Source organism: Protopterus annectens, chromosome 4.part1 (genome assembly GCF_019279795.1).
Source record: "Protopterus annectens isolate FY-2018-M chromosome 4.part1, PAN1.0, whole genome shotgun sequence".
Classification (NCBI taxonomy): domain Eukaryota; kingdom Metazoa; phylum Chordata; order Ceratodontiformes; family Protopteridae; genus Protopterus; species Protopterus annectens.
Window position 1 is genome coordinate 892,394,992 of NC_056734.1, and position 23,376 is coordinate 892,418,367.

At 39.3% G+C, this 23,376-nt stretch overlaps 1 protein-coding gene and 1 pseudogene across 2 annotated transcripts in view; both read right to left on the reverse strand.

Moving 5' to 3' along the window:
* Window positions 1–23,376, reverse strand: part of ALG3 (ALG3 alpha-1,3- mannosyltransferase) — a 526,609-nt gene that overhangs the window by 479,574 nt on the left and 23,659 nt on the right. The gene's annotated exons all lie outside the window — the stretch shown is intronic.
* Window positions 15,784–15,901, reverse strand: LOC122801474 (annotated as a pseudogene).

Sequence of the window (23,376 nt, forward strand, 5' to 3'; positions counted from 1 at the left end):
ACGCCATTATACAAAGACATTGTTTAAGAAAAGTAAGTAACTTTTTTCTTAAATAATGTTATTGTATAATAGCAATAATCCATGGTTGGGTGTGGGTAATGCTGATTTACCCAAAATAGGCTTTGTTTGATCACTCTGGCTTCACCCTCGTGACCACTTCATACCAACCTTAGGTAAAACCAGCATTACCCACACCTGGCCGTGGGTTATTGCTATAGTATAAGAACTTCCACTGCAAATACAAGTGTTCTGTCCTTGTTGTGACAATTGCTATGATTTTTAAAGGTCAGTGCTATGGATTTTTGATGCTCAGAGGTTGAGAGATATGGTTATATGACTATTTAGCAATACAGGTTGGAAATGCACAGAGCTAAAAATACATAAATAATAATCTTAAGATTCTAAAAATCAATTACATGATCAAATGCACAAGCATGCATAAAACTTCAAATCTGAATGAAATTACAATAACTGAATCATTTTCATTACATTACAAAGAAGACGCTGATCACATAAGGCAAGACATACAAAATAAGACAAAATGAATTAAATCTTAACTTGTGCAATAAGACACAAAGTAAAGAAACGGGAAACATGGTTTAGGCGAAGCCAAGGACAGGATGTAATGGATCATAATTGCAGAGATAAAAAAAAATACTAGTGGGAATTTTTTTTCTTCTTTTGCTCACTTGATGTTGTTGCCTGCTTTCTTACACAGGAAATGCAAGACATTAAAGTTTACATTAAAAGCAACCAAGCACTAGTTTAGATCATAGGAAGTTACTAAGCTAATGGCCCCAGGGCCCTTACAAGTCTAGCCAAGTTCTACCCTTATTTCCATGATCAGCACTTATTGCACCTGAAGAAGGCCAATGAGGTACTCTGACATGAAGTGAAAGTCTGTTCCAAAGGTGTGGCAACCTCTGGGAGACAAATCTGTCCCTCAAGCAGGTTCTATTAAAGTCACATATCAGGTTAAGGTCTTTAGCGTGAGTAACCCATGTACCATTTGACTTGCAGATATGCAGCATTTCCAATAAAGCAGGGCCAGAGATTGCCTTATATGCAAGGCAGAGAACAGAATAAGTGACAAGTGATTTCAGATGATCCACACAAGACAGATGCTGAAGACCTTGAATCTTTGTGGTCTCTCTAATTGCTGCAGATGCTTGGAAAGGTACATACCAAAAGGGGTGTTGTAGTCAATTATTGGCCTGATGAGGGAAGAGTACAGGGGGGTTAGAACTTTTTTTTTTTTATGGAGACAATGCCCTTGCTTATAAGATGAACAATATAGAATGTCCTTCTTAGCACTGTGGAGACATGGTGATCAAAAGTAAGATTGCTGTCAATCTGTGTGACCAGGTCTCTCACCACTGAGCACATACTTAGGGTGTTGCTACTGATGTGGTACTTAGCAGGAACATCACTCTTACCAAAAGGGATGATAATACATTTGTTTGCATTGAGGTTAAGGCCATGACTTTGGCATCAATCATTTGTTTATGTAAGACCCTCTTGTAGGATGTTGACATTGTTTGGAGATTGTATGACCCTTCCCAGTTTGCAGTCATCAACAAACTTCAAACACAGACCTTCAGTTTTTGCTTATACTTCGGAGAAATAGATTCCAAACAGTAGAAGTCCCAGGACAAATCCTTGTAGAACACTGCTGGTTATAGGTTTGCTGTTGGAGGTGGATTCCCCTAGCTTGACTATATATGTTCTATCAGTGAGCCAGTTAGCAACCCACCTAATGATATAAGGATTGATAGCTAGCTGGGTAAGTTTGTCAATGAAACCTGAGTGTGGGATAGTGTCAAAAAAACAAACAAACAAAACCAAACAAAAAAAACCTTGGTTAAGTCTAAGTAGGCTGTATGCATAGATTCCCCTCACCCAGGGCCTTGGTGACTGTCTCGAACAAGTCCACTAGGATTAATTGGCATCATCTCCCTTTGACAAATCCAAACTGAGTCAAGTGTTTGGAGATTACCTATATCTTTGTTAAGGTCCATGATGATTTGCTCCATGGCCTTGCAAATAAGGCTAGTCAGGCTATTAGGTCTATAGTTCTTGGAGCCAGTGGAAGCACCACCTTTGTGCACGGGAATAATGATGGCCATTTTCTATTCAGCTGGGACAAAGTCATGCTTAGACAATGATTGAAAAGAGTACGCAATGGTGTTGCTAATTAATGTTGGAGCCCATGTAGGACACAGCCTGGATGTTATCAGGTCCCACAGATGATGTGTCTTTGGCCTTAGAGAGGGCATTTATGACCTGCCCTTTAGATATTTTTAAGAACAGCCTGGACACTTATTATGATATAATGGCAAGCTAAAAAGGCATTACTGCCCATGTTTGAAATACTTGTATGTATGTAAGTTTTATTACAGAATGATGTAGCTTGAATTACCAGACCACAGTGTACCTGAAAAGAAGCTTCATTTAGTGCAGATACTAAAATTCTGCAGGTTATGAAAAAGATCAGTTAAGATACATGATCTCCTGTAGGTTACTGATAGTTCTGATGGAATATGCATTTGTTTGTATTTATTCTTTTCTGGAATTGGATAAATCTTTTTCACTAAGTTTTAGAATATCTTAATCTGCTACTCCCTGAAAAAAAGAAGGTTTTGTTTTGCTGCTTGGAAGATGTAAAAATGCTTAAGCTGATATTGCTGAACCACTACTAACTAGCGTATTTCCCCGAAAATAAGACCGGGTCTTATACTTTTTCCCCTGCTGAAGTACGCACTGGGGCTTATCATCAGGGGATGCCTTATTTACCACCACCCCCCCCGTACAACAATCTACATTTATTCATGTACACAAATTAACATTTATTTGGTACTTTTCTGTTACTGGGCAACAGTTCTAGGCAACGCTTTATCAGTTGTGTGAGAATTCTACATAAACAGTGCAACAAACATTTCAACTTTAGAATATCTACCCTTGGCTTTCACAGTGCAATACTTCATGCGTAACAGAAACTGCAGAAAAATCTCAATGCATGTGTATTGGAGGAGGGGAATAAAACAGGTGAATAACTGCCACTTTTTGAGTAGTGATGCTTTCTTTATTCCTTATCCAAACTGTAAGAGAAGAATGATGGAAAGTCATAAAAATGAAGTCTGAGAACTAGTGGCCTTACTTTGTAATAACCCCTTGATAATGAAATGTTACCTTAATACAATAACGTCAAAAAACTAACAAGAGCTTGCTGGCAGCTGAAAGCAGAAGCAATCCATTCTCTTGCCCCAATAACGGAAAAGTTATTCAAATACAGTCATTTCATCTTCTTCTGGAACATTGTCATAAGTCTCCAACCCCGGAATTCCGGCCAGAATTTCTTGCAACTCCATTTTGTAGAACCATTGGCCCCAACCTGTCATGCCTAGCAATAGAGCTCTTCTTAAATGAGCACTGCTTGTCCACATAGCCTGCTCATAGTGCATTGGCAACACAGCTGTCATTGATTTTATCCCATGAATTCTTCACCCAAGTTACAACCTCTTGCAGGCTAGGCTTCACAAAGTTTCCCCGCAGATTTCTCTCCATTCTATTTTCAATGTAGTCACTGAGTTTCATGCGCAAATGGTCCTTGAATGGCTTGTTTATTGCAATATCAAGAGTCTGGAGATAGGCAGTCATTCCTGCAGGAATCATTATTTGATCTATTCTTTTCCGTGCAAGATATTTCTTCATGTCTTTAGCGCGGTGAGTGCTGGCTGAATCCCAGACTAGCAGACCTCTTCTGCCACCTTGCAAAACAAGTGACAGCATTACATCAACCCACTTCCTTATAACTGCATGTGTGCACCAGGCTTTTTCAGTTTCAAGAATGTAAATGCCTGAAACACGTTCAATCTTATCTTTCTTACCCTTACTAATGATTAGAGGTGGGGTTTTCCTTCCATCTAGACGAATTGCCAAAATACAGGTAACACGTGCACTTTCATAACCAGTGGAGGGAATGTAGATTGACGAATTGTTGTTTGAGATCCTTGGTCCATAAACACTGCAGTTTCATCCACAGCAATCACGTTGGAGAGTTGGTATTTAGAAAAGTTGATGCCAGCTCAGCTCATATCGCTGAAGGAAGCCATCCAGCCAATGTTGTGATGCTTGGAATTCTTCTGGGGATATTTTTAACTGTGGTGCCATTGCAAGAGCAAATGCCTGAATATCAGCCCTGCGCACAACCAAAGCCTTTCCTCTCCTGTTAGCAATCCATTCACAGATGATGTCTTCCAGCTCAGGAAATAATGGCCGCTGAACTGGCTATTGTACACTGCTCGCCATTTTCAGACCATTCAGAGATCCAACTTCTTCTCTTTGCAGAAAGCTATCAGATTCTTTCCTCGGGAGTCCTCCATGACTCCTTTCTTGTACTCAGTGGAATAGCTCCTTCTGTTTGCACCATCTAGTCTGGGGGGGGTGTTAATTGAAGACTTACGAGACAGAAGTAGCAACACAAAATGGTGACGGTTAAGAAGACACAACCACACCCTTTTGTTATCAAGTGCACATGTTTTACTTGCGTCGTCTGTGCTTTGACCAATCAAAGTACACTTGCCAGTGTTTATGGGCCAAGGATCTTAACCGTCAAGTGTGAGTGAGGATTAGGGTTACAGTAAGAATCGTGGAGGACTCCCGGGGAAAGAATCTTACGACTTTCTGCAAAGAGAAGAAGTTGGGTGTCTGAATGGTCCAGAAATGGCGAGCAGAGTATGATGACCTCAGTCAACAGGTGTCAATAATATTATTATTTTATAATTCAACACGTCCGTTGTGTGTTGTTGATGATATTAACTGTGGCTTATTTTTGGGGTAGGGCTTATATCATGACCACCCTGGAAAATCATGCTAGGCCTTATTCTCTGGTTTGGCCTTATTTACAGAGAAATATGGTAGCAGGTGTGTAAGATAAAAAGTTTTCATTTCATCAGAGAAGTCTATCTCACTTATTAAAATTAACAAATACTGAAATCTGAGGAAGGTTTAAAGAATTATAACTAATGACTTCTCTGTACTGCTTACTTATTTTTCTAAATATTATGTTCATTTTCCTGCAGGACTGTTTTTAAGGTACGAATATATGAACCCCCTGCATTTTCAGGTCAGGGGGTTGACCTTCAGCAATGCGCTCAAACAGAGTAAGTCACAAGGAATAATGAATGTAGATACTTACAATTCACAAACTATACTACTATACTCTATGATACAATCAAATAGGACTTCATGAAACGCATATTAGAAGAAAAAGTAAAAGAAATTAAAAGAGTACAATGTGTGTGTATGTGGGGGGAGACAACTGCCTGTGCCCAAATTAGGAATAGTGGGCAATCTTCAGTAGTGAAACAAAGAAGTAATTTCTCTGAAAGAGCCAGCATTTTCCAGTTTTCTCACACAACTGGGTTGAGAGGTCTGGCCTGTTTGCTCCAGCTTCTCCCTCTCTCTCTTGCTCTCTCTCTCTCTGTGGAGACACTGTTCTAGAGACCTAAATTAAAAAACTGCAAGGTGGTACAGTGCCACAGCAAGCAGCACTGTCACCACAGAGCAGGTTCTCTTCTTCGCTACTCAACCAGGGTACCTTCTGTTTGTCCTTGCTATAGCATGTGGGTTTTCTCTGGGTACCTCAGATTCCTCCCACTTCCCAGACATTCAGTGAGTGAGTTGTCATTTTCCAACTTGCCCACAAATGTTTGTGTGTGGAATGCAGATTCGTTATACCACCACTCTGTGACCTAAAAAATTAACTGGGAGCAGCGGTCAACACAAATTAAATTTTAAAGAAGGCATGCAAACAGAAAGGCCGCTTTTTCCATTCAGCTCTGGAAAGGAAGACACAGCAATGTTACCCAAAGCAAGAAGTCAGTGCTGGGGTTGGGGTGAGTCTGCAAATTTTGTTCAGAATAATTTGCAGTTGATTAGCATTGCTTATACCAGTAGTATATACTCCGTTTGGAAATAAGGATTACCGCAGCAGGAGGTATATACAATTTTACTTTAATGAGAAACAGAAACCTGATGTTCTGCATCCAAGTTTACAAACTGGAGAGGCAGGAACAAGAAAAGAATATGTGTTGATATGTTATTAGAACAGAGTGTGATCTGAAGAACTGGGCAATGGTAAACTATAAGGGTGTAGGGACAATGATATCAATCAAGATATGACCAAGGAATGTGATTTTCTGGAATGGGAAAGTGTGATGAAGGTTATGAATGCAAATACTTTTTTAAAACAACCAACAATGTTACATACAAATCCGAAGGTGAAATATTCGACAAGCTGGACCTGCACAGCGACCTCTTGTCACCATTGTTGTTGCTGATTGTCCCTGATGCTCTAACAAGGAGACTGAATGAGGAAGTATGTGTCTAAAGATCCAAAGTAAAGGAGAGGGACTTTAAAAAGGATGGACTATGTGAATGATATGATTACTGTTCTGGCCAACTTAAAGGCTGGGATGTCAAGCCCAACTTGTTAAGCTTTGGAAGTTTGGGACTTACAGTGTGGTGGTTAGCGATGACTGTTCTAGTACCTACATCAGTGTTGCAGACAAATATATAGCAGACTTTGGGCTTCGACCAAAGCCTGCCACATCCAAATAAGCTTTACACCAAACAGCTGAATAATGGGGAGTTAAAACATCCACATTACTTTAAGTTGAGTGCCTTTAACTGTAGTCTTATCAACAGCATCCAAAGCTTAACAGCACTATTTTGCACGCGCACGCACACACACGCAATCTCTCTGTCTCATCTATTTCTGTTATGGTAAGATGCTCAGAGTCAGATCCACCTGATATATCAAAGCTTTCAATTACTAGGCATCCTTAAAATGACACAACTCTGACATAAATAATGGTAGCTGTAGCAGGACTCATATAAGCTTATCGCTCAGCTATTACACCTCCTAAACGTGTGAAAAGTTTAAGTACCTAGTCTCTAATTCCTATATCTGCTTTGCACGCACTGCATAAAGTGTCCTATAAAAATTTTGCTAGCTGAAAACTACTCATACGGAATGTTCTCATGTATATACTCTGTATTGCTTGTATAATATCTTTGATTTGAGAAGGATTACTTATGTACTGTTTTTTTCACCAATTGTATAAGCTGCCAATAATATGTATTAAATGTCTTTATTAATGTAAATTCTGTATTGTATATGAACTGTTTTATATGTGGAGCTTTTCTCCCTGAGACTCTACTGAAAATGGTCACTTCTGGCCCAGCTGGACCATCCTGGTAAACAAATGCAAATAAATAAATAAATTATAAGGGCAAAATACTTCATACTGATTTGGATATTATAAACTCTTTTGAATAAATGTATAACAACATCTACAGCTCTAAAAACAATTTCAACTTGATCAATATGAGGAATTTATACAAGGCTTAAAATTCCTAATTTTAAATGAAAAACAGCATTTTAAAGCTCCCTTTACATGAAAAACAGCATTTTAAAGCTCCCTTTACATTAGAAGAAATACAATTTGCAATTGATAAAATGAAAAAAAAAAGCTCCTGGACCTGATGGCTTCACCACTGAATTTTACAAAAAATTTACTTAATAAATCTCAATTATTTTGCTAAGAGTGTTTAACTATATCACTACTTACAATATCTCAGACCTCTACATGAACACTTCAGTTCAACACTATCTTGATTTCTAAACCCAATTCAGATAAAACTAATCCATATAATTATAGACCTATTGCTCTCATAAACATTGATATTAAAATATTAACCTCAATACTAATGTACAGATTGCAAAAACTACTACCATCTATAATATCTCCCGAACAACTAGGTTTTATGAAACAAAGACAAGTCTGTTATAACACTTTGACTCTTGATACAATAACTCAACTCTTAGCGAAAGATAAACCTTCCAGGTATGCATTAACCGGAGACACAAGTAAAGCCTTTGAAAGGGTAGAACTAAACTTTCTTTTCAAAACTATGTCTTGCTTTAATATAATATACCACAAGATTTCACAAATATCATAAAGGTGATTTATAAAAACGCATCTACCACATTATTTATTAATAAAATTACATCTAAACCTGTGAAAATAACTAATGGGATAAGGCAAGGATGTTCCCTCTCTCCTTATCTCTTCAATCTTTATTTAGAACCTTTACTGCACTAACTCAAAAAATCTTTCATCACATTCCAATTGTCCAAAATATTGGATTTAAAATTCCCAGCCTTTGTAGATGATATTAATATCTATTTTCAACTCCCTAACATTGACTTACATAAAATTCTGAAATCAACAGAACAATTTTTAACCATAACAAACTTTGAAATTAAGCCAACCAAATGTTATATATTTCCTATCAATCCACACTGTCATAAGGAATTCTACTTTCCTGTAAATAATCAAGCAAGATAAGTGGAAGAATATAAACCTTTCTCTCTTCTATCTAGGGCAGCTATCGTAAAAATGAATATTTTACCTAGAATCATCCTGCATCAATTAAATGCCATAAACATAAACATCCCTAATTTTTTTTTCGCAAAATGAAAATTGCCATCTCACATTTCATATGGCATCCGAAGTCTATAAGAATTATTTATGATAAACTCACATTACCTAAAGAAAAGTGTGACGTAGGGCTACCCGACTTTAAACTGTATTATGATAATATTTGTGTGAGCAGATTAATTCAAATTTCTAACCATGATCCAAACAACCAAACACTCTGGATCAAAATCTGGTACAACTATACAAGCTCCCTCAATATAAACCCAAAAGCATTTCCCTTTATTAATCTTAGGAATATCAATTCCATTAAAATTCACCCTATAATCAAGAACCAAATAAATATATTTCAAAACCTAATAACTGCAATTCACTTAGAAGACGCACTTGAACTATTACAGCCTATACATCTTAATCCAAATTTGAAATTAAGTAACAAAATTATAGATTTAACCAATTTTCCTCAAATTAAAAATATCTTGGTTTGGGAAATATACCAACTAGTTAAATCTTCTCTGGCTGATTTGAGAGCATATCTAAGAGCCTCCAATAAATATGACATCATGTTCAGACAAATCAAGCTACTTATAAAAGCTAAACTCTCAGAATTGGCTGTTGATGAACAAGACATTAGACTAATCCAATCAATCTTAAAAACTTCATCATATAAAACTAAAATGATATCCAATTCCTATAAACTGACAGCTCAATTAAATTCCAATCTTCACTTTTTTACTCCAACTACTGTTACAAGATAAGAACAATATTACCTTAGATCAAAAATCCCAAGCTCTAAAGAATACACTTAACCTTACCCCATTCAAGAACTTAGTAAAGCACAATAAAATGGGTTACAAAAAGACTACTTTTTCATGGGAAACAACAATTCTCCACATTACACCTCAAAACCTTACAGGCATATATAAACATGTTTTGATTACAGTTTGTGCACTAATTAAATATTTTATAGCTAAAAATTGGCTAGATAAATCCAAGATGACATGGGAAAATTTCAAAGTTATGGCAATTAAATTTATATCTTCACATAAACTGGTAACTAAAAACCCAAATCAAATGTCGTATTTTTAAGAATACTGGAGTTATCTTCTTGATATTATACTCAAAGATTAAATTGGTAATACTTTTTACATACGATATTACAATATACCAAACTACTAAGAAATTTTACCCTCCCTCATCCTTTTCCTCACAAATTGGACTGGATTTTTTAACCGGCACTATTTTGATGAAGATCAAATTCTTAAATCTCAAATTTTATTACTATAAAACACTATTTAAGAATTTATATTTGCCTTGTTTTTTCCCTCTCTATCTTTTAATCTCTTTCTCAATAACTGGCCTTTTGATGTAATCATAATTGTGGCATCTAAGCGTAAATAATTGCAAGTAGATTTTTCCTTTTTATCTTTCTTCATTGATTTTATCATATTATGTAACAGGAGACATGCATACTATAAATATATCCTTATAATATTGAAATATTGTGTGCTGTAGAACTGTGCTAGGTTTGCACTGCAATACTGATGATAATCAAGCTCCTCTCATGTGTACAACTGTTCTGAAATTATGTCTCTTCATATATCTTTTATTTTATCTCTTTTCTTATTATGTATAGGGTTATTATTCTTGTGTGTTTCATTTATTTTTCATATACAAATCAATAAACATTATACTGGGCAAAACATATACTTGCTAAATAACAACAAACCAGACACAGACATCTGAAACTAAGAAAGTTAGGCAATGTACTTTGAAAATTAAGTATTTTATTGCAGAAAGAAGCACAGCACAAATGTTTCGAAATAGACTGAAAAAAATATTACATAACATCTTTCTACTTTATTATCACCACCATATTATCACCACCAACACATACTAGCTGACGACTTGCAGTACTCTACCACCAGCTTTTTATAATTATTTAACACTTGCACAGCACTCAAAGGAGAATTCAAACAAAATTAACCTGACGTCTCTAATCAGCAGTCTATCTCTTTCTAGTCCATAAAATCCAAAGTAAAAATGAATCTGAACAGCTGAAATGAATTCAGGAAGTAGTGTATTACGTGAAGTAGAGAGAAGTGTCTTGGACAGGAGATAAGATCTGAAAATACATAATGCGATCCTTTTTGATAAAATCCTTCTTTCAAATAATCAGGAGCTTCTTACTTTCTCTTTGATGTAAGTTTCCAAATTCAAGCATCATTTCTGTAAAGTCATTCGGGAAATTCCACTTTAATTATGGCAACACAGCCTTTGGCGGTACTAACAGACTTGATGAAAAAGGCTGTACTAAATGAATGGGTCAAACTTGAAATCAGTTTGACTTCCAGAGCATTCTACAAAAAATGCATGACTCATGTGCAGGTTTATGCATTTTTACAATGCTGATGCATGTTTTACTGGAAAGAACAATTACAGTGTGTCTACAGCTTTGATACTTCTGAAAACAATAACATTCACTTTAGCTCAGTGCAGCTGTTCTGTACCGGGCATGAATGAATCCTGTGAAACCTGTTATGGTACTAGTGGAAGGATCGAAGAATGCAGTAGTGGCTGATGTGAGGTAAAATGGAGAAAAGGAAGAAATAATTAGGGTATGAGTACCACATAGAAGGACAGTCTGTAAAGTGTTACCAAACATATGAAGGCAGAAGCAGCAAGGAGGAAAGGTTTGGTATATACATAATCTAGTAAAGATGGATTTAGGACAGACAGGAAGAAAGCAAAAGGAAACAGAAGCATCCAGAAAAGGGATGAGTGGATTGCATGAGAGAAGACCTGCAACAGTCAAGCATGACTGTCAATGAAAATAATAGAGTGGCACTGAACAGAGACAGAGAGAGTAATGATGTCTGATGTGACATGCTGACTCCATACAGAAAATCGGATAAAGGGGGTTAATGATGACGAAGAGTGGTTAAGGTGGTATGGGAAGAGTATGAGATAGGAAAAATAAAAAGATAGGATATTAGAAAGATAGGAATACTGCTCAGCTGTCTGTATCATGAAGTATTTAACTGCAAGAAAGCTTTAAAGCCATGGAGAAGGTTGACAATGTACATGGAGATGTGGGTTCACATGGAAGGGAATGTATTTGGGACATAGAATTCCCTAAAACTTTCCTTAATAAAACCTGAGGGCTAGTTAGGAAAAATACCTAGAGCAATCTAGGTTTCCCTTCTGGCAATGGAAAATAATCAAGGAAATATAGGAATCTGTGACTCCAGTGCAGTAACTAATGCAAGAAGCAAGATAGAAGAGCAACATACCAATGTTAACCACTCAGAACAGTGTAAGAAACGTCTCTGTGTGGAAGATTTTCAATTTTTATATATCTAATCATTGTATATTGATAAGATCAGATAATGGTAGTAGAAGTGGTGAACAAACTTGTCCTAAGTCCAAAAAATAATAAAAAATATCATTTGAAATATTATACAGAATTACTAAGGGTAGACAGTCTGTTTGCAGTCAAAAATCCTTTATTAAGCATACGAACACTAATTTGAAGAGTCTAATTCTGCAACAGCTATACCTCAAAGAATTCCTCATACTCCAAGGTAGAGTGATCTCATAATTAGAACATATGTTTTGCCATGCAGCCATTAAGGCTACACAAGATCCTCATCTTAACTGATGAGGAAAGACAGAAAAAGATGTTCTGGGTGGAGGAGGTAAAGGAAAAAGAATTCAGAACAGTAGAGCAGGTACTTGTGTCCCTTCAATTATGTCCTTTCAAACTGGTGAGGACAAGTTATTTCTAGACCAAGGAAAATTCTGGAGGTCAATGCATATAGGAGAGCAGTACTAACAGGAATGAAGGAAGCCAAAGAGGCAATCTGGCACAAGTGTGTAAGATGAGGTAGCAGAGGTTTAGAGCTCAAAAGAAGGTGATTAAAGGTAGTGTGTGGGGACAATGGTGAGTTTAGGAAGAGACCCACTATTGTGAGTTAGATCAATGGTCTCAGACTCAAAGCCCTCAGACCTCAAGCAGCCCTCAAACCAACATAATTATAGATGAGGAAAGTGACTACACTACTCCTCTAGCCTACATTTCTTTTTGGCTTTGAGACTATGGCCTTTGCATGAGTCTGCTAGTACACATACAGTAACACTGAGCATTTGAGTTTCAGACCCCTGGGTTAGAAGAAGGAAGGACATAGAAAGTACAGTTGTGTACACTTACCATAAATATAGATATTCAAGTGTATTCACTGTTGCAGTCATCACCTGCGGGTTACCCCTGCTGTTGTAGCCCTCGGCCGGCCCGAATACCAGAGTTAATGTTTTTCTGAGTCAGCCACTGTCGCTTGTTGACTGACATCAGACTGTCAGTGCTACAAAGTAAGGCAGCTGACACCATTACATTAGTTTTTCTTGACCTAACCAGTCAGAAGCCAAAGGAAATATGGTAAAGTGGTCCTGGTGGCTAAAAGCCACCATAAGAAGCTTATGTCTCCCTAAGTAAAGAGGATATAAGGGGGAAGGAGGAAGGGAAACCAAGACTGCAACAGTGAATACACTCAAACATCTACGTTTATGGCAAGTGTACACAACTGTACTATGTTCTTTGTGTTTCACTGCTGCAGTCATCACCTGTGGGAGGATTCCCAAAGTTGAGGAGAGGGGTTGTAGGATTAGTAAGAGACCTAGGCATGGGTCAGCATGCCCTGCAGAACTGCAGAGGCAAACCCTGCCCTAGCCTTAGAATAAAGAGGCAGGTGGTAATGCTTTGTGAAGGTATGGACAGAAGAAGTCCAGGTGGCAGCTTCCAAGATGCTTCTGGCGGGAACTCCTCTCAGGAATGCCGTGTAAGTGGAGGCTGCCCTAGTGGAATGGGTACGAATAGACTTAGGGGGTGGTTTCCCATGTAATCTGTAGCAGAAATGGATACAGTGTGATAACCATTTGAAAATGGTTTGCTTGGAAAAGGGCTTCCCCTCTGCCCCTGGGGCAAAGTTAACAAGAAGTTGGTCTGTTTTCCTGAAGGGTTTAGTATGGTCCAGGTAGTATGCGAGCTGTCTATGCATGTCTAGTGAGTGCTGAATCCACCCCCCCCCCGTTTTGCGGGTTAGGAAAAAGGTAGGTAGATGTATGGCCTGGTTGAGAGTCACATTAGATACCACTTTGGGCATAAAGGAGGGGTTAGTCCTCAGGGAGATCCTGTCTGCATGGAAAATGATGAAGGGCTCAGTGGCCATCAGTGCCTGAAGTTCTGAAACCCTTCTGGCTATGTTTATAGCTAGTGGTAAAGCAGTCTCCCAGGAGAGATATCTCAGCTCTGCTGAAGCAGCAGATTCAAAGGGTGGTAAGGTTAGTTTTTCCAAAACATAATTCAGGTCCCAGGCTGGTGTGGGTGGTCTTCTGGGAGGTCTGATATTAGAAGCCCCTCTGACCAATTGTTTAATCAAAGGATCTGAGAACAGGGGCTGATCTGTATCAAAATGAGCTGAAATGGCTGAGGCAGGGATTTTAATAGAAGAGAAGGAGAGGCCACTATTGAGCAACTCCGCTAGGTAGTTCAGGATAAAAGGGATGGAAGGTTGTGAGGAATTGCCCCCTCTGGATTGGCTCCAGGAGCAGAATCTTTTCCATTTCCCTGCGTAAGATTTTCTGGTCTCTATGATAATGTCTAGCACCTCTTTGCTTAACAGCGGCCCCCTGTTTGCCTTTAGAGTATTAGCCATGCTGACAATTTGACAGTCTGCAAGTCTGGGTGCCGCATCCCCCCCCCCCACCTGAGTTAAGAGGTCTGAGATCAGGGGAAGCTGCCTGGGAGGCTGTGATGTCAGGCTGCTCAGTAAGGGGTACCAATGTTGTCTGGGCCAGTCTGGAGCAATGAGGATGGCTTTTGGTCTCTCCTCCCTTATCTCGATCAGTACCTTGGGAATAAGAGGCAGAGGATAGAAAGCATACATAAAAGAGGGAGTTTCAGGGGAAGGTCAAGGCATCCACCTTCCAAGCTAGGTGGTGATACTCCCTGGTACAGAATTTTTTCAGCTGGTGGATGAGGTGCGAAGCAAAGGGATCCACCTCCGGAGTGCCCAACTCCTGAGTGACATGCAAAAAGATTGTTTTGTGGAGCTGCCATTCGTGGGGGTCCAGTAAATTTCTGCTTAAGCGGTCTGCCATGGTGTTGTTGATCCCTGGTAGGTATTGAGCTATTAGGTGTAATCCCAAGGAGGAGGCTGTCAGCCAGAGGTTCATGGCTAGCCTGCACAAAGGGTAAGACTGGGTCCCTCCCTGTTTGTTGATGTACCACATTACTGTGGTGTTGTCTGTTTTGATAAGGATAACCCCTGGCCTGAGATAGGGTTTGAAGGATGTCAGAGCCTTTTGTACTGCCATCATTTCCTTCTGGTTGATGTGTAAGGGAAGGTCCTGGGCATCCCAAAGACCTTGGGTGTACCTGCCTGCTAGGTGAGTGCCTCGTGCAATGTCTGAGGTGTCGGTGGTGATGGTCTGCCCGGTTGGGCAGAGGATGAAGGGAAGACCCTTGTTCTTGGCACAGGCTCCTGCCCACTAGAGAAACTCAGCCCCTATACAGGGAATCACAGGGAGAGAGGTCTCTAGACGCTGAGAGTGCTGACACCAAAGGTTCTTTAGATACCACTGAAGTTTTCTCATGTGAAGCCTGGCCAGAGGAATTAGGAGGATGCAAGATGCCATGTACCCCATGAGGTGACTTTTGGAAGCCTGATCTATATTAGAATGACAAAACCTTACTTACATGAATCCCGAAAGGCCGACACAAACAGCGAACCACATGAACACCGAACATCCTTAAGAGCGAAATTCAAAATACCGAATAGCCATAGTTGTCCACACCATGTTTAGTGAGGTAAACCGTCAGTAGGAGATTCCCTTATCCGGTATAACTCCCTAACGTAAATGTGCAATAGTTACTGACCTTAGAGTTTAGGGGCAGGTTAAGTTAAGTGCATATATAGTAATACATTCATATTTATTTTGTTTGGGTAGGCAGTACGTAGTGGGCGGTGGAGGTGAGCAACTATGGCAATTCGATATTTTGAATTTCGCACTTAAAGATGTTCGGTGTTCTTGCGGGTCGCTGTATATGTGTCGGCCTTTCGGGATTCACGTAAGTGAGGTTTCAGCATTCTAATATAGACCATGGAAGCCAGCTGGGTAAAGTAGAGAGGCAGGAAGCTCTGCTTTTCTGGGGATAGGAAGGCCATTTAGGATGCTGTGTCCAGCAGTGCTCCCAAGAAAATGACCTTCCTGGAGGGTGTTTACGCTACAGCACCTGGAATTCCCAGGTGGTCTCCCATCCAAGTACTAACCAGGCTAACCATGCTTAGCTTCCGAGATCAGATGAGATTGGGCTCATTCAGGGTGGTATGGCTGTAGGCAATGGGGGATGTCATGGTCTGGGCCTAAACAAGTGACACAGTATGAATGGAATTCTAGGTGTGGGATCTGCTTTCCACAGGTGAGACAACTGTTAACTTTTTCGGATATCAGTTAGTGGAAGAAAAAAGGATCTCCAACAGGGTACTTAGCTTTACAGGTTTTCAGCTGCAATTCAAACTCTGGTAGCGACCGACCGGCACACTTGCGAACTACTTCTGCTACGGGCTCCACGGCAAGAAAGACTGATGTAATGGCGTCGGCTGCCTTCTTTATAGCACTGATGACCTGATGTCCGTCAACAAGTGACAGCGGCTGACGCAGAAAAACATTGACTCTGGTATTCAGGCTGGCCGAGGGCTACCCCAGCAGGGATAACCCACAGGTGATGTCTGCAACAGTGAAACACGAAGAGCATTTATTTATTATTTATTTCCAGTTTGATTACCGGGGAAGTCCATTGGGCCCAGAGAGCCCGTTTTCATTGGAGGCCCGAGGAGAAAAGCTCCATAAGACAGAATACAGTAAAGAAACAAGTCTATAAAAGGTACAGTTAAAAGAACAAGTTACAAATATATGAATTTAATACCAAGCCTGAGCAATATGGTCTATTGTGATAGATCATATGGGTTATATTGTACAGATTCATTTAGACATACTTTCATTCATTTAAAGTAAGGAAACAATTTACATACATTCACTTAAAGAAAGAGGCTATTTACAAAGTTGAAATCATGTGGGGAATAGCTATGGGAGTTACAGAGAGCTTAGGTTCACTCTTATGAAATAGCTATGGGAGTTAGAGAGAACTGAGGAACACAGGAGGAAAATCCTCCCAGGCCATTTACTTAAACAGAATTAGGTAGGGTGAAAGCAGGTACATTTCCAATTGGAGTACAGGTATGTGAATAGCTGGGTTTTGAAATTATCTGAGTTTGGTGTTGTCCTTAGTGTAGGAGGGAGTGAATTCCATTTCTCGCCTATTGAGAAAGAAAGGAGACGTTGGCCAGCAAGTCGTTTAGGTTTGTGGATAGTAATTAAGTTTTGGTGTTCAGATCTGAGAGTTCTACTAGAGGTGTAGGGGGGAGGATGTTTGTTAGAGCAGGACATTTTGTTGGGTGAAATATGAGTCTGTGTGCAGTGATAAGTTGGAGGTAGTCTAGGTAATTTGTGAGTTCTAGCCAATTCAGAGATTGAAGGGTAAGGCAGTGATGGGTGGAATTTTTGGCTTTGGTGGCAAATTTGGAGATTTAATTATAGCAGTTTTCAAGTTTAGAGGTGATGGAAGAGGTTAGGTTAGTTAGAAGAGGGGCTCTGTACAGTAAGGAAGGCTCTGTACAGTAAGGAAGGAAGAAGGCAAGTAGTGGCCAGAGTATGCCTACTAGAGGTGGCGAGGATGAGATTGTTGCTGTATAGCATACCTAACTTTTGCTGGATTTTCTTTATATTTTGTTGAATATGGATATCAACCTTGAGGTGTTCGTCTATAGTAATGCCAAGATGTTTGGCGAAGGAAACCATTTCAATAGGAGAGTTGGTTTGGCTAAGGACTTGAAAGGGACTTTTGTCATAAGAGAAAGTTTTTGAGGGAGGGAATAGTAATATTTTAGATTTATTTGCATTGACAGAGAAGTGATGTCGGTGCATTCAGTTCTCAGTAGTTGAGAAAGAAGTTTGGGTTTTAGTCAGCAGTTCAGGGAAATTAGCGGCAGAGCAGACTAAAGTTGAGTCGTCTGTATATTGAATGACTAGAAAAAGTTAGTTTAATGGGTATAAATTTGTAAGGAGGAAAGCAGCTGTGAAGTAAGAGGAGGTAGAAAAGGGTTATTTTAGTATAATAAGAAAGATGGAAGGGAATTTAATTGATGAGGTGTTAGAGAGAGTGATGCATTTAAGTGGGGTGGGTGTAAGGAGGGAAAAGCTATTATTGGGTAATTAGGCTGAGTGGGTGGGGAAAGGGTAGAATAAAGGTAGGAGTGCTGGGGGTGGGTTGGAATTGGGGCAGGGTAGGGGAGCGGAGTTAGCCCACAGGGCAAACAGAGGTAGAGCCAAGGAGGAGGAAGAGGTCAGCAGAAAGTTTATCAGTGAAGCAGAGAACAGATCTAAGGTAAGGAGGTACAGGATAGGTACTATGTATGTGAGTTGGAAGGAAAAAGAGGGTTCACTGGAGCTAGAGGCTATACAGGGGCAGTGGTAGATTAATAGAATATAGCCGAGTTTAGGTGCAGGGACAGGGCAGAGTTAGGTTAACAGTATTGTTAACATGCATTGGAGGTGTATATAGAGGCTGGACAGTGCCACCTAGTGGCCAGACCAGGTAAGTACAAGAGTAGACCTCAGGCACACAGGGGAAATGGGAAGAAGCCAGGAAAGTAAAGGGTGAATTCAAATCCATGGTAGGCTGCTAGCTATTGCTCACTGGGTTGGTATAAAACAGGGCAATTATATTATAATGTCTAATTTACAATAGGGTACATACACTTATTATTAGCTCTTGGGGAGGCAAAGAAGTTAGAGAAGCACACCAGGAATTCCTTTGTGAAGTCCATTTAAGGTCAGGAATCCAGGGTTCCGAGCAGAGGACTGGGAGGCACCTGTGGTGGTAGAGATGCAGTGGAAGCAAACTGCAAGGGAAAGGAATAAAATAAGCAGTTGTTACTTTTAATACAATACTTCTGCAAATAGAAGGGGGTAGAAAAAAAAGTAGCAGGTTGCCTGGGGATTAGGTTAGATGTAATGGTGTATGCAGGTGGGAACACAGTACAAGCTTTAACCATAGATGTGGAAACACAGTTCATGACTACAGCCCTTGGGGACAAACATAGAAATAGCAGTGGCAAATATCAAACAATTACGTTAGAAACATCAGGGAAGGTAGCAGGAGCAGAACAGTTGTGAAAATGTTAAATATGAGCAGCACTGACATATATTAAACAAAAGCAGGATTAAGAAATATGCAGCAGCTACAAAGCAGGAAACAGTGCAGACAAGAGTCTGCTCACAACATTTAAATGTGGTCAAAAATAGTGTACAAAATCAAACACATTCATTGACATAGCATATTTAGTTATCAGGAACAGATCTGTAATATTACACTTGCAATATGAGGAGTTCAGTATCTTGCGTGAAACCATATGTGACCGACAGCTAAAATGTCAGCCCTTCTGCTAATAAACATGGCAAGTATAACCAGTAATGGAGAAACGCCTACTTTTTAGTCACAGACACGGGGACCAAGCCTAGGAACACGTGCTTTAGGAAGTGTCCGCAACAATGGGAAATGCAGTAGTCAGTTAATAAACCACCGAATAGCAGCTGAAAAGCCACATTAAAAACCCTTAGGAGCCCAGGAACCTAGTCTAGGCAAACATATAGTGTGGGCATATATAAACCCCTAGATTTATAAAGCTATTGAGCTGTATGTCTCGTGAACTAGTAAACCCCTGATTAGCAGTGAAAAAGCCAAATTAAATACTCTTAAAACCTCAGGAATCGAGTCGAGGCACACATGTAGTGTGGGCATTTATAAATCACAGTCAAATGGATTGCTAACTGCAAACACAACCAAAAAGCCACTTAGTATGTCTTGAAACTCGGAAACTGAGTCTAGGCACAAATGTCATATAGACATTCTTGAGATGAAGTCAGTGGTGTCTAATTTCAGGTAAAACAGCAGTTAAAGCTGTTTCAGTTACGAACACAGGAAATAGGTCTAGTGGTTTCTAATTGCAGGTAAAACAGCGGTTAAAGCCACTTCAGTTGCATAAACGCAGGCATTGGTTTCTAATTGCAGATAAAACAGTGGTAAAGCCGCTTCAGGTACATAGAAACACAAGAATCAAGTCTAGGAACACTAGCAATGTGATAACAGCCACATGAATTGCGTTAAAACACAGGAGTCGGGTCTAGGCACACAATCAGTAGTAGGGTGCTCATTGAGCAGGAGAAAATGATGGCAAACGCTAGTTATCAGCTAGGAAGCAGCGGAAAAGCCACTGATATCTCTATGCAGACTCAAAGACCCAAGCCACGTGCAGTAAGTGAAGACTCAAAAACCAAGCCACATGTATTGAAGGAAGCAGGAAACCACAACTGGGTCTGAAAGCATAACAGAGGCACGCAAAAGTGGTTGTACAGTTTTCACCTGTAGAAACTTAACAGAGGCACAAACAGAGTTTTGCAGTTTTAAACCTACTGAAACCTCAGATGCACATAATACCAAAATCCCCAGTCAGCCTGTGCAAGCACTCACCCTCAAGCGGAGCCAGCAGCCTACGCAGATCAGGACTGGAGGGGACGAGAAGGGTATTTAAAAATGGTGCCACAAGTACGAACAAAGTAATATAGATTTAGGGGAGGAGAGTGGGTATCTGCAAATGAGAGCTGGTAGAGCACAGATGGTATAGACAGACAGGGTGTGTCTGGATGAGAGAAGAAGATAGACATTTCAAGGGATGGTACTGAGAACGCAGAGTAATCTTAGTAATCTTAGGAAAATCTGTCAAACTGGAAAACTGTAGAGAATAACGGATATGTAAAGAAGCAGAGACAGGGCTTGCATACACAGCATACAGCTTTCTGCAGAGTTAGTCATATTGATGTGGAGTAACTAGAAAAATAAATAACTATGGGCTAATTGTCATTATCAGAAACTTTAGTGACTAGGATTTAGACTATTTGCTGCTAAAAAGCTTCATCATGTAGTGCTGGGTTTGAGTCCCTCAGTCTCCATTTGTCTACTGTGTGATTGACACTTCTGGATTGCATTGAAATATGGTGCTTGTGTCTAGTGCGCTTAGCTGGGAAAGTATATGCAGAGTAGAGGTGTTAAAACTGTGACGAAAAGGCTGTGTTAGATGCTGGAGGAGGAACAACTAAGTGCTGAGTGCAGAAGCTAATGAGGGAGATATGATTAGACATATTTACGAAGTGGAAATGTAAGATATAGTGGAAAAGAGGGAATAAATAGTAGTAGTTTGAAGGCTTACAGAAAACAAAAGACTAAGTGAATCAGAAAGCTTTCCTGACAGTGGGATTAATAGCTATAGATGGTATGATAAGCAATGTCTTAACAGAAGCAAATCTTAAGATAATGGATGACAGCTGAGGAAGGAATGTGCTGCAGGAATAAGGAGAAGATGGTGAGTGACGGGTAGAGAGGATATAATAAGGTTAGGATGAAAATGTCCTAGCCATTGAATACTGCTGTCAAGAAATCAGAGGCTTGTCTTTACGCGAAATAACTGCAAGACAGAGTTTGGGCAGGAAAAGAAGAAAAAGGTTACATATGGCTATGATTTAAAAGCTGTTAAAAGTAAAACGTGTTGTTAGGGAAAATACTATGATCCATTACTAACTGTAGATGTGATGATTTTTAAAAAAAATATTTGTATAAAAAGAAAACAGGACATGCAAAGCAGGTATAAAACACTGGAGAAGAAAGTGCAGTTTTATTTAAAGTGACATGAAAATTTGTCGATCTCCTCCAGAATCAATTTAAAATCAGCATATTTCCCACAAAGCACTTTTATGTAACTCACAGTTCAGAATTCAGAACTTACAAACTCAGCTTTGTTTCAAGCAAAGTCTTTTAACATCAACACATCAGTTTTCTTTCCATAGTTCAAGTCAAACTGCTAGAAGCCTATCAACATGTAATCTTCCTGATAGTACTAGGAGTACATCCACAAGACTGTCTTCTCTGGTATTCCACAGCTTCTACTGGTCATAGTCCACCTACATTCTCCACTCTAGGCCCAAAGCCATTCATCTATGGCAGGCATAAGTCTCTGCCATTGTGTCTTCTAGCCCCTCTTTAATAAGCACTTCTCAGGTGATTCACATTTCATGGACCATCTGGCAATAACAGTAGGTTTACATGCTGCTACAACATTTTTTACCATATTATACAAGTATGGGTGTGTATATATTTTTGTATGTATACTTGTACATATTGTAACAAACACATGCATATACATAAAAACATACTGCATTTCTAATACAATCAACAGCATTCAACAGCATTCATGTCATATTACAAACAGCCACTATGCTGTATGCAGCTACATAAGAACCAACGGGTTGCACTGCATTTGCATGCACTACGCATTATATTTGTATATATATGGATTCCTATTACAAGAACGAAAGTTCACTACTTCGAACTTGTAATAGGAAGCCTCACTTCTGCGAAAGTTCGCTTTAACGAAAGTGAACTTTTGCATAAGTGCACTTCACCGAAAACACCGCAGTACAGTGGAGGACATAAAAAAACAAGCTATGTCCTCCACTATGGTGTGATAGTCACGGACCTTAGGGTTAGGGCACGGGTCATGGTAACCCGTGCCCTAACCCTAAGGTCCATGAGTACTGCACAGAAGTTCAGTACAACACCCGTTTGTTGTACTGAACTTCATGTAAGTGCACGTTCGATTAAGTGCACTTTCGCTGCAGTGAGCATTCCATGCACTATTTCGAATTAGTGGAAATTCGATCTAGTGTATGGAACCCATATATATATATATATATATATATATATATATATATATATATATATATATATATATATATATATATATATGAAATATATATGGGTACGTATCACTTCACCTACAACTCATTTCACCTATACTCATTTCACTGAGACCAAATCACCTAAAGTTAATTTCACCTAAAACTCATTTCACTGACAAGTGGTACAATATGGCAAGTCAAAGGTATATGTCCTCTTTCCCAATGTAGTGTGATCCTGGTGTTAGTATATATAGTTTGGGGGTGGGGGGGGCATAGCCCCTCACTTATTTTGGTTTTATGTTGTCTGGTTTTGTTTTACATTATTTGGTAAAAGCCAACTAGGTGTGGGGCTACGCCCCACACACCCACCCTTAATATATATATACTAACACCAGGATCGCACTACAGTGGGGGAAGGGACATATACCTTTGACTTGCCTTAGAGAACTACTTGTCAGTGAAATGAGTTTTAGGTGAAATGAACTTTAGGTGAAGTGATATGTTCCCATATATGTATGTATGTATGCATATATATATATATATATATATATATATATATATATATATATATATACATACACATACATACACACACACACACATATACATACATACACACCTCGCTTGTGCATAAATCTACTCATATACATCTATATAAAATAAAAAATACATAAACATACACACACACACATACAAAGTCAAGAGACTGCCACCTTCTCGTGCCTCTACTAAAATGTGATAACTTGCAAAGAGGAACTGGAGAAGAAATTCAGAACTTGAAACTAGGTTACCCAGAATAAAGTTCAAGTCAGAGCCAAATCATTAAGTTCTTTCTCTTGTTCAAAATGTTCCCTATTTTTTAAGTTGTAGAACAACAGTTTTAAGACAATGAGGGTACTCTACTAGCTCATGCCTTCATTGCGGAATATGCTCTCATGCTCTCTCTTCTAACGCTATCTCCCCT